Source organism: Microplitis demolitor, chromosome 2, assembly GCF_026212275.2.
Source record: "Microplitis demolitor isolate Queensland-Clemson2020A chromosome 2, iyMicDemo2.1a, whole genome shotgun sequence".
NCBI classification, from domain to species: Eukaryota; Metazoa; Arthropoda; class Insecta; order Hymenoptera; family Braconidae; genus Microplitis; species Microplitis demolitor.
Window position 1 is genome coordinate 6,042,081 of NC_068546.1, and position 12,539 is coordinate 6,054,619.

Consider the following 12,539-nt stretch of genomic DNA (forward strand, 5'->3'; position numbering starts at 1 on the left):
AATATGTTTCCATATTACTACCTAGCGGTAGCCCCAGACACGGACGTTAATGTGGTATACAAAATTAAATCTATCGATGCTTACATCGTTAAAATTGAAAGATATGTAAACTCAAGACAAGGCACACAATGTTACAATTGTCAAGATTTCGGTCATGGCTCACTCAACTGTCATAGAAAGTCCAAATGCCTGAGATGTGCCGGGGAACATAAAACAAGTGAATGCACAAAAGATGCTGACACACCAGCGAAATGCGTTAATTGCGACAAGCTACATCTTGCAAACTACAAAGGATGCGAAGTATACGTAAAGTATTTAGAAAAACTCCAAAAAAGAAGAACCACGTATCAGTCAACTAAACAACATTCTCCTCCACCATCAAGGACACCACAGCTATATCCGGAGCTACCTAATTCATTGCTGATTGGACCACCATTAACTACGCCTACAGCAGCCAACTACAGTCAGGTTACAAAGACAAATCAAGTAAATAATAAATTAAATTCAAATCAAAATCTTAGTAACAATATTGATAATGTTAGTAATGTAGCTAGTTCAAAAGAAATTAACTTTATTAGTTCGCTAGTCTCTGAAATTAAGTCAATTCATGAAATCTGTGATTTTAATAATATTCTTAAACAGATTAAAATATTAAATTATAATTTACGCCAAAACATTAACAATAAGAAAGCACAACTTGACGCGATTATAGATTTTACAGCGCAAATAGGATTTGAGACTGATAACGATAATGGCAAATAAAAATAATTATGCACTTACGATAGGACACTGGAATGCGAATGGACTGATTGAAAAATGGACAGAGCTAAAAAACTTTGTACTGGAACACAGTGTAGATATAATGCTGGTAAATGAAACTAAATTAACCAAAAATAAACTTAGCAGCATCCCAGGTTATGTTATTATTAGACAAGATAGGCCAGGGAATACAGCGAGCGGCGGATTACTCATAATAGTTAAAAACAATTTAGATTATCAGGAAACAAATAAAGTAAATTTCACAACAATAGAAGCTTTGGGTATAAAAATCAATAACATTAATATATACTCAATTTAGATTAGACCGACTATAGATAATAAAATGAATAAAATAGACAAATTAGAGTTAGGACAATTAGTTAACAGCTCTAAATCAGTTATACTTGTAGGGGACTTCAATTCGAAACACACGCTTTGGAATTGCAAAACTAATAATTTTAACGGTAAATTAATTTATGATTTTATAAATCAAAATAACCTATCAGTAGTTGCGCCAGACAATTTAACACTATACCCGACTAACGGAGGACTTCCGAGCACAGTAGACTTTGCTATCTTCAAAAACGTACAGTATAACAACACAATCGACACACTGAACGAACTTGACTCTGATCACTTACCATTAATAATAAAATTAGAAATCCGACAAAATATCATGAAAATGACAGTACTGAGACGAAACTACAAAAAAGCAGACTGGGCACTGTATGGACAATTCATAAATTCAAATATAATATTAAACACACAACTTAAAACAGCAAAGGATATTGATAAAACAGTCGAAGACCTCACAGACACAATAAATAAAGCTCTTGAATTAGCAATTCAAAAAAAAACAACTAACAGCAAATACAAACCCTTACCTGACGATGTAATAAAACTGATAAAACAAAGAAACAACTTGAGACGAGCTTATCAAAGGACAGGTCGAGAAACTTATAAAATTTTGAAAAATGACATTACCAGAGAGATTAAAAAAGCTATCAAAATATACAACAACAAAAACTGGGACAAAAAATTAGAAAATCTAGAAGTTGAAGATAATACATTATGGCAAACGGCAAAATCATTAACCAAAAAATCAGATAGCAGCATACCTACACTACACGGGAGAAATGGTCTTGTATTTTCAAGTTACGACAAAGCAAATGCTCTTGCAGAACATTTTGAATCGGTTCATCGCTTAACAAAAGATTTTGGTGACGAAGAGACGGAGGTGAAAGTAAATAACGCTTATAACGAGCTAATGAACACACCAATATATTTAAATGAAATACTGTTAACATCTCCAAATGAAATAGCCAGAGCTATTAAAAAAACTAAGCCACGTAAAGCACCCGGTGCAGATGGTATACAAAATATAGCTTTAAGAAACTTACCAAAAAAAGCAATAGTTCAATTAACGTACATTTACAATAGCTGTCTGAAAATTTCATACTTTCCAAATGCGTGGAAAATAGCAAATGTCCTGGCTTTTCAGAAGCCAGGTAAAGATAAGCTCTTCCCACAAAATTATCGTCCTATTAGTCTATTACCTACACTTAGTAAAATTTTTGAAATGTTAATTATAAACAGAATTAAAATATTTGAAAAACAAAATAATTTATTAATAGATGAACAATTTGGGTTCAGAGAAAAAAAAAGTACAGTGCACCAACTTGTTAGAATAACGGCATATATATCAAATCACTTCAATACAAATAAATCGACAGCAATGGCATTACTTGATATCGAAAAAAAATTCGACACCGTCTGGCATCGGGGGCTAATATACATTTTAATAGACTTGAATTTCCCTAGATATGTAATTCAACTTATAAACAAATACTTAACGAATAGATACTTTAAAGTAGTTATAAACAATGTAGCATCACGAAAACAAAGCATCGCGGCAGGAGTCCCACAGGGATCCATTCTTGGCCCAACACTCTTCTTGTATTTCATTAATAATATTCCAAAAAATCACAGAACTCAAATAGCGTTATTTGCGGACGACACCGCTCTCTTCCTCGCCTCATGGTGTAAAACACTAGCAGTAGATTTATTACAAAAACATCTAAATGAAATAATTATATTTTTCAGTTAATGGAAAATCAAAATTAATGCTGGTAAAACAGAACTAATTATATTTAGTAAAAAAGTAAATAGCACTGACAAAAAGAAAATAAAAAATGCAGACTTACATATTAAAGTAAACAACGAAATAATTAGACCAAAAAATCACGTTAGATATATAGGAGCGATTCTGGACAAACATTAACATTTAAGGAACATGTCAAACATGTATGTGAAAAGGCAAATAAAATCAAAGGTATCCTTCTCCCTCTAATCTGTAGAAATAGTAAACTAAGCTTAAAAAATAAGTTAATATTATATAAAAGTATGATAAAACCTATACTAATGTATGCAGCACCGGTTTGGAGCAATACATGTGATACTAACATTAATAAAATAAAAGTAGTTGAAAATAAAACACTTAGGAAGATAAGCAATGCAATACCCCGTACCTCAAATAAACAATTACATAATAAACTAGAAATAAAAGACATATTTAGTGACATAGAAAAGCAAACAGAACTATTCTATAAAGAACGAATTAATAAAATCAGTATCTTTAATAACCTAATTTATGACAAATTAGAAAAAATACCTTTTAAAATTAAACACAAACTACCAAATAGTCTACTGTTAAACAAATTAGCTTAAACTAATAAAACTTGTATATATTGTAAATGTTGTAAAAATTTAAATATAGTTAGTTAATAAGTAGAGTTAAGTTAGATATAAGTATTAAATAATCAAGTGGATTTTTTTTCAATTTTTACCACGAAAATAAATAAATGATTCTATACTACATGAAAAAAAAAAATATAAAACAAATAAACAATTGGTAAAGTCCCCAATCGGATAGGAACAATTAATAATTTATGTTAACATTTATGTATTACTTATTTCATAAATAAAGAGATTTTCAAAACGTCAAACATAGATATCTCATTTAGTTCAAAGCACGAGCATAGTACCGCCGCGCTCATACTCACGTCTGAATGTTTTTGGTGTCTGGGAAATGTTTGGCCCTTATGATTGGTCTGGCTGAAAAAATATATGTTTAAAATAGTCCTTTAAATAACATATATAAGAACCAGACGTTAGAATTTAAATAAAGTTACGATATTTTAAACTTCCCGCTAAGAAAATCGACGATTTTCAAAAATTTCGGGAAGTTATTGTTTTCACCCCGATTTTCGAAAATCGAGTTTTCATCAGATGTCGACGTTTTGAGGTCCTAGGAAGCTATTCTGACTATTTTCAGAATGATGTCCGAGTGTGTGTATGTATGTGTGTGTGTGTGTGTGTATGTATGTAAACTCTTTGTAACTTTTGAACTAATGAATCGATTTGGATGGTTGAGGTGGCAATCGAAAGAGCTTGTTGGCCATCGACTTTCCTGAAAATTTCAGATTATTTGATAGAATAGACTCGAAAATATTGGCGAATTACGAAAAAAAAAAAAATTTTTTTTTTAGTTTTTTATTGATTTCTCAAAAACGACTTATACGATCAACTTCAAAATCTAATCAGCTCTAGTATTCAATAAAACGCGTCGATTCCCACCTCAAACATCAAGATAAGATAATTCGTTCGAGAGTTATCGCGGGAGAAAGAAATGGTGGAAAACGGTTTTTTCTAAATATTTTCGAAACGACTGACGCGATCAATTTCAAATTTTAATCAGCTCTAGAATTCAATAAAACGCGCCGATTGCCACGTCAACTATCGAAATCAATTGATTAGTTCAAAAGATATCGGCGTTGAAAAGTTAAAAAAATAACATTTTATGTTATTTTTTCCGGATAAATCACAATATAACGTAACGAAATGTGCCTGATATCATACCAACTCATCTTTTTTTATGGTTTCTTTTGATCATATAATGTCATCGAACTTGGTTTTTAGTTTAAATCATATTATCAACGAAAAAATCGATAAAACGTAGTTTTTAATATTTTTATCGGATATTTCATATTTTATTGTTCCTTACATGAGTCAAAATTTATTTAAATCTTGATTTTGATCCCCGACATTGATTTCTGCCTCAATACACTTATTTTACTGAACAAAATCAGGAACTAAATTTTAAAAACCACTTCATTGATGATTTTCGATTCTTAAATTTTCAAACTTCAGCATAACAGGTAACTTGTTAGAGCTTGAAAAGATCATAAAAAAACAATTGCATGTGATAGCATTTTCGAGCTCGAAGAGCTCGAAACTATATCTACACTAATGTTTTCGAGCTCTTTGAGGTCGAAAACAGCGGGAAGTTTTGGGGCTGGCCCGCACGGTCAACCGACAGACCGATTTTTTTAGGAGCTTTAAAGCGTCAAGTGGAAGTTATGGCCGACGGTAAGTGTCTGGCAACATTCAATATCATTTTATTATAATATATTATGTAACATGTATAAAAATCAACCATTAGAGTTAAAGTAAAGTTAGCCCTATTTTTAATAACCTTTCTCATCTGGTACCTAAGAATTAGCCGCCTAAACAACTTAGCAAATATACAGGTATTCAATCTACCTATAATCACTACTCAAATCCCCACATTTTATCCTTTAGAAAATAAGTAGCGTCGAGGGGCACTGAGCTCTTGGACTACCTATAAAGAATAGTGTCATGATTTAGTCTAATACTAAGTATTTCTATTCATTTAAAATTATGGTCAATGCCAATTTTTTATGCTTAATTCTATTACTAACAATTATCAAAAGACCACCACCTGAGTATCTGCTTGGTCTGTCTTTTTTATAACGAGGAGTATAACCAATTAATTTAAAGTTACATTTATTAGATATCTTTTTTTCGTTAATTAGCATAATGTCAACGTTGTGTCTTACTATAAAATCTTCCAATTCATTCGCTTTGTATTTTACTCCATTGGCATTCTGATGGGATATTCTTATATTTTGCTTAGTCGAATAATTATCTATTATAATTAATTATCCATTTATAATTGGATGAAATTCTAAGCGTGCTAATACTGCTTGTGTGTTATCAGTACAATTCTTAAGTTTATCATTTGGTAATCTTAGAGATTTATTTAATGATTTAATATTACAAAGGCTGATTAACGTTTCAAATGAATGGAATAACTCATTAATATCTTCTAAATTATCATTAATTTTAATTATTCTACTATTTGGTAAAGTATTATATTGCCTTACATTATTTTTGTTACCTATTAAAGGTGCTTGTTGTTGCCTTGCCCTTGCTAGATATTGCGTTGGCCCTGGTTGCTGATTAGACTCTGCTTAGGTTCACATGAACCTATTTGTTAATAGTGTAAGATAGTTTTCGTGGTTGATTACAGGTGGTTGCGACATGTGTTTTGGTTTAGCTGTAGTTATTCGTTGAAGTCTTTTCAAAACTCAATTTTTTCTAGGTGTTTTTAATAGGTCAAGCATACTTTGAATAGTAATCCAGATAGCAAAATGACATCTTGATGAGTTCTGAATGAGTTTCTATTTATGATTTGGACGTCTCATCAACATCATTAAGAAGTCTTTAAGAAGTTCTCAAGATGTCGAATGAGCCACCTAGCGAACTCAGTTAGACGTCTTTATAAAGAGTTCTCAAAAAGTTATTTTTTCTAATTTCGTAAATAAGACTTTATTATGAATTCATCAAGACGTCTTAAGGAGCTCCTAATTTTGGTATCATAAAGAAGTTAAAAAAAGAATACATTTAGACGTCATAAAACTCCGTCTTATTCATTGAGTCTTCAAGAACTCTTCATGGAGTTCTTAAAAATGATACCTTTAAGTGATTATCATAAGATTCCTCGAGGGCTCCTTCAAAAAGACATCGTAAAGCAGTCATTCTGACTCAAATGCTGTCTGGGAAGCAGGATGTTCACCCCTCCAGTTGACACACGCTGGTGTATTTTCTAGCTTCACTGTACAGTCTTTTGTCTTATGATTTCCTGTACACTTGACACATTTCGATTTATAGTGGCAGTTAATTGTACCATGTCTATAGCTCTGGCAACTATAGCACTGTGTTACTTGTTTAGGATTCTTATATTTCTCCCATTTGACCAATATGCCACAGATGTCTTTAATGGCTACTATATTTTATCAGCCTCATGATATCTCATGATACTGCAGTATCATACGGTATTGACACATAATAAATTGCCGATTCAGATTGCATATTATCTCGTGCTTTTATTTTAATTAGTTTCTCCTTGTTCTTTGATGTTTTCTATTATATCATTTATTTCCAAGGGTTGTAATCCTTTAATGAAAAATTTTTTGTCTACTTGTTCTCTTTGTGAGTAGGTATGATATAATATTTTCAGTTGGGTGAGGCTGTCAATACTGACGTTATGTTTCATTTCAAAAGTTGTGTAGAATATAATTTTTCCAGGCGAGTATTTCATTTTCAACGTAGGTAGTGTTTCTTTTACTAATTTGAGAAATGATGAAGTTTGCTGTTGAGTTAGCGTTGTAATATCAGGAACTATAGGTATTACTTGTATTTTACTTTTAGTTTTAGTCAATTCTCGTGGTTGTGCGTGTACTGACTGTGTCTTCATTGTCAATTCTAATTCATATTTCGATGATAATACTTCAAATCGGTTGCTTAATGAGATGTTAATACCCGCAGTCCTTAGGTTTTTTTTCCTGGACATGTTGTTTTGATTTATTCTTTTGAAAGGCTTAAATTGATTTACTTAAGCCAGATGAGCTAGCAGTCCATTGGCTTGAAACTGGTTTAATATCTTGTGACCCTGCTGGTCACTGTCCATTGGACGTCACTTTCTAAGCAAAAGCACAAATGCATTGTCAAAAGATGCAAAAATATGACAAATAAGGTGTTTATATGATTAAATCACACTTTAAAGGTTAAATGTATATCTCGAAATTTTCTATCAATACTCATCGAGTTTATCATATTAATAATCAATCGTAATCTCAATAATCCTCAAGAATCGATGTATTTTCTCTTTGTTAATTCAAATGAACTCTTTTTCCTTTACCAAACATATTGAATATTTTCTTAATACTTAAATTTACCTATTTAACTGCCCGGTTTTATTAAATCAAATCACCCTGATTAAAAAAAGGTATTTGACTGACAGGATAAAAAAATTTATATCCTCATGAATTCTATCCAATCCTGAAGATATAATTCAGAAGGATTCAACAATTCAAATTTTTGAACTATGTTAAATACTATTTAATTCTAAAAATATGATTTAACAGGATTTGAAATGATTTCAAAATGTTTGGATAAAATAAGATATGAGTTTTGGTTTAATCCGTTTTTATATAGTTATATATAACTTTATAAAGTAATATATACAATAATTGCCATGAGAAAAAAAAAAAAAAAAAAAATCCCCCCGACTAATGGACTCTAACCCAAGTCCTTCTAGCCCGAAGTCTGAGCTGTTGTCTACAGTGTTGTATCACACATTTGACAATAGGATTTATTGTACAGTCGAGTCACGTTATAAGTCGGGCTTGTATCTTTTTCTTTTAACCAGACTCGCGTTAATATGAGAGAGACACTAAAAGAACTTATAACGCGACTCGACTGTACTTATTTCAATTCACATAAACTTAAGAAAATTCAAGACATCAATAAATGATTGATTGTGTTATTAGCATTGCATTAAATTATATTATTATTCATAGAGTAAAGAGTCCATTAGCGGTATACCCACTTATATCCGGGCGATAATGACTTCTTCCGGTAAAATAAAAAAAATCAGAAGTTAAAATTTTTCAAACTTAACTAAAATTTTTTAAATTCTATATCTCAGTTTTTTATAACTTCCCAGATAGCAAAATAACGTCTTGATGAGTTCTGAATGAGTTCCTATTTATGATTCGGACGTCTCATCAACATCTTGAAGAAGTCTTTAAGAAGTTCTCAAGATGTCGAATGCCACCTAGCAAGCTCAGTAAGACGTCTTTAAGAAGAGTTCTCAAAGAGTTCTTTTTTCTGACTTCGTAAATAAGATTTCATTATGAATTTACCATGAGGTCTTTAAGGAGCTCCTAGTTTTGGCATCATAAAGAAGTTAAAAAAAGAATACACTTAGACGTCATAAAACTGACGTCTTATTTATGGAGTGTTCAAGAACTTTTAATTAAGAGTTTTTAAAAATGACATCTTTAAGAAGTCATCATAAGACTTCTTGATAAATCCTTCAAAAAGGCGTCGTAAAGCAGTCATTCCGACTTGAATGCTGTCTGGGTTAAATCATTGTTGAAACTTCAAAATTTTTTTGCTGTCATCCTGCTTTTGGTCTTGTTAATGTATTTCTAAGAAATTTGTCTTTCGAATCTAATGAACCAAGCTGGGAATATTGTAGAAATGTAATGAATAAAAAAAGTTTAAATGCGAAAAATAGTGTAGGTCTAGACCATCTCTGGGAAATACGAAACGACGATAATGATGTTACGAAGTTGCCGATAACCAGGATAAAAGAAAACTGATCGAGCTCCTTGAGCACGAAAACATTGTTGTGAATACATTTTTGAGCTCTTCGAGCTGGAAAATACTCACGTATGCCATTGTTGTCGGAAAAAACTGTTTTTTTAGCATTTCTATCTCCCACGATATCTTACGAATGAATTAACCGATCGAGATGGTTGTGGCGGCAATCAACGCGTTTTGTTAGATTCTTGTGCTGATTCGATTTTAGAATTGATCGATTGAGCTATTGCTGATAAATTCGAAAAAAACTAAAAAAAAAATATTTTTTGATTTACTTCTATATCTTAGAGTCTATTTGATCGATCGATTTGAAATTTTCAGAAAAGCTGACGGCCATTAAACTTTTTCGATTGTCACCTCAAATATTGTAATCAGCCACTTCATTGAAAAGATATTATGAGTTTACATCTATACACACACACACACACACACACACACACACACACACACACACACACACACACACATACAGACACTCCGATATCCTTCTGAAAATAGTAAGAATGGCTTTCTACGACCTCAAAACGTTGACATCCGATGAAAACTCGATTTTCGAAAATCGGAGTGAAAACAATAACTTCCCGAAATTTTTGAAAATTAATAATTTTCTTAGCGGGAAGTTAATAAAAAAAGTGGTCTGTACTTTTGACCGGACCTACCTATCTTAATGTATTTCGACGCGCTAAATCTGAAGTTATCTTTGCCCGTTGTTCAGTCGCGCATTTATAAATTTTATTATAAATTTATTATAACTATATCTTTAAATTTACATATTTTTATTATATTTTTTAAAATAATTATTTCGCCTAGACTTTATAATTTAAATTCATTTGCTTAAAATTATAGTCTAAATGTATGTTTAAAGATACACTTAAATTTTAGTTTTACTTAAGATTTTAAGCTGCTTATTTGTTTATTGCAGCCTTTGGCTTAAAAATTATATTGAGCTGTTACTAAATAACTGGATTTTTTCCCAGTCATTAAAATATTATAATTTTTAGAAAATATTCAAATATTTATACCAAAAGAGATGGGTATTCTCGCTCATCCTCTTATAGTCATAAAGTTTACATTTGGGCATTTTTTTTGTAATCTTTTAACAATCCTCCGGGTTTTTTGTAGTCTGCATATTATAAAATTCAGTAGACGTGCTAATATTTTTGGTAAACATTGCCATTAGGGTCCAGCCATGCCGTTACCTTAATTATCCTCAGGTATGTCGTTGGACCCAATGACGTCAAACTTTGCACCTGGCCTCTCCCGCCACCCACACCTTCCCAAAAACTGTCATCTTTTAATTACTTCTCCCTCTGGTCACCTGACCTACTTGCCATTCGTTGAAAACTCATCCTACTTCCTATTTGCCGATTCCCACTACTAAATATTGTAATGACCTCCGCCCTGGGTCAAGCTACCTTGGAACTTTGTAAATTTTTGTAATACTGGTAGCTTCAAATATATCATAGCGCACAGTCGCATAAAATAAACGACTGATTGACTTAAATTTTGAGTATATTTTTTTGATGCAAGATTTATTGCAAGTCTTGCACGTAACATTAATCACTTGCTGTAAACCAACCGCGAGTCAATTCACCGATACACCCTCAAAATTTCAAGTAAATTGAAGAAAACCATAAAAGTAAGTCATTACTGCACATGCGAGTTAACCAACCAAGTAGTGGGAGAAAGCCCATTGACATACTATGTGAAGAACAGTCTATAATTTAATCTTCAAAGGAATGGGCTTTCTCCCACTACTTAGTTGGCTAACGCGCATGTGCAGTAATGACTTACCTATAAAACAATGGTGGGAGAAAAGCCCATTCTTTTGCAGACTTAACTATACAGTATAACTATGCGGCCATATTTATCATTTCTTCGTGAAACTTGTTAGCGTTTACATCGCAGTGTTAACTAATAAGCTCAAATATTTGTTGATATTGTGTAGATATTTTGGTTAAAGCTTTCACTTACTATGGTTGACTCAGCGTATTCATTTGTTTCAGTGCTTATCAATGATGAAGACATTGATATATCGAAACCACCACCAACTCCAGGGAAATCAATTGAACGGGATTTTCCTGATATCTACAAAAAATACGACCAGCCGACGAAGCCAATTGAATTCGAATCGACAGAGGTAAAACATTCTATAGAGCATGTTAATCAAAAATATAATTTTAGTGTTTTAGATAAAAGAGGGAAAAAACAAGTCACGATCCGACAATTTCCAAACCAGAATAGGAGTCGATGGATTGAGGAATTATATTCTACCAGTGGCTCCATTAATAGTGTGAGGAAAAATAGAAATGTGAAACGGGTTCAAAAACGAAAAGGGTGCTCGTTACAAGAAGATGCTATTCCATACCAGAGTAAGAAGCACAAAACTTCTTAATTGATAACAAAAAAAATTTACGTGATCGATATTTATTAGTTGTAGTTTATAAAGTTTCTTATGTTATATCACCTTTTTTGCATGTTCTTTAAGTAATTGAATTTTATATTCATTAATTAAAATTTTTCAGTTTATCGCATGTTAGTTTTAAGAAATAATGACAACCGGCCGGCTTGGCCACTAAAAATATTTTATTTTTTGAGATATATTTTATATTAATATGTTGCTAGAACACTGGGTTCTGAATATTTTTAAACACGCCAGTAGAAACTACTTCTGACTGCCAGTCCTAAGCCTGGGAAAAGTGTGAAGGGAAATATATTAAATCAAGTACACGTTCAAACACATATATATGTGTAAAGGGTCATAGCGCGAGTCTACTGTGTTTCTATATCGTAGACATAGTGGTATTTATCCTCTCATTTTCGAAAACTTTTTTAAAATAAAATTTTTTTTAAAAATTCTTTTTTTAGTCGAAAGATAATTAATTGTCCGTCTTAAAATTATAAAAGTTTGCCCATTTTATATAGTTCTGAGCACTAATTTTAGTAATTAAATTTAGCTAGCATATACTATAGCACCCCCAATTTAGAAATATATATAATACAAATAAACTCAAGATTTAGATTCAACAGATTGAACTGCATAAAAATCATAATCGATCTATTAATCTAGCTCTATAAAATTTATTTTATCACAATAACTTCAATTTTTTGTTTTCTTTGTCAGATTTTGATAGTTTTTCAGTCTTGTAATTCTTTATTAAATGAAAATTTTAACAAGTTGTAAATTAATATAAATTTGAAGTTTATTTGGCCCGTTAGCCCTAAATTTTTTGCTATTTTCAGGGACT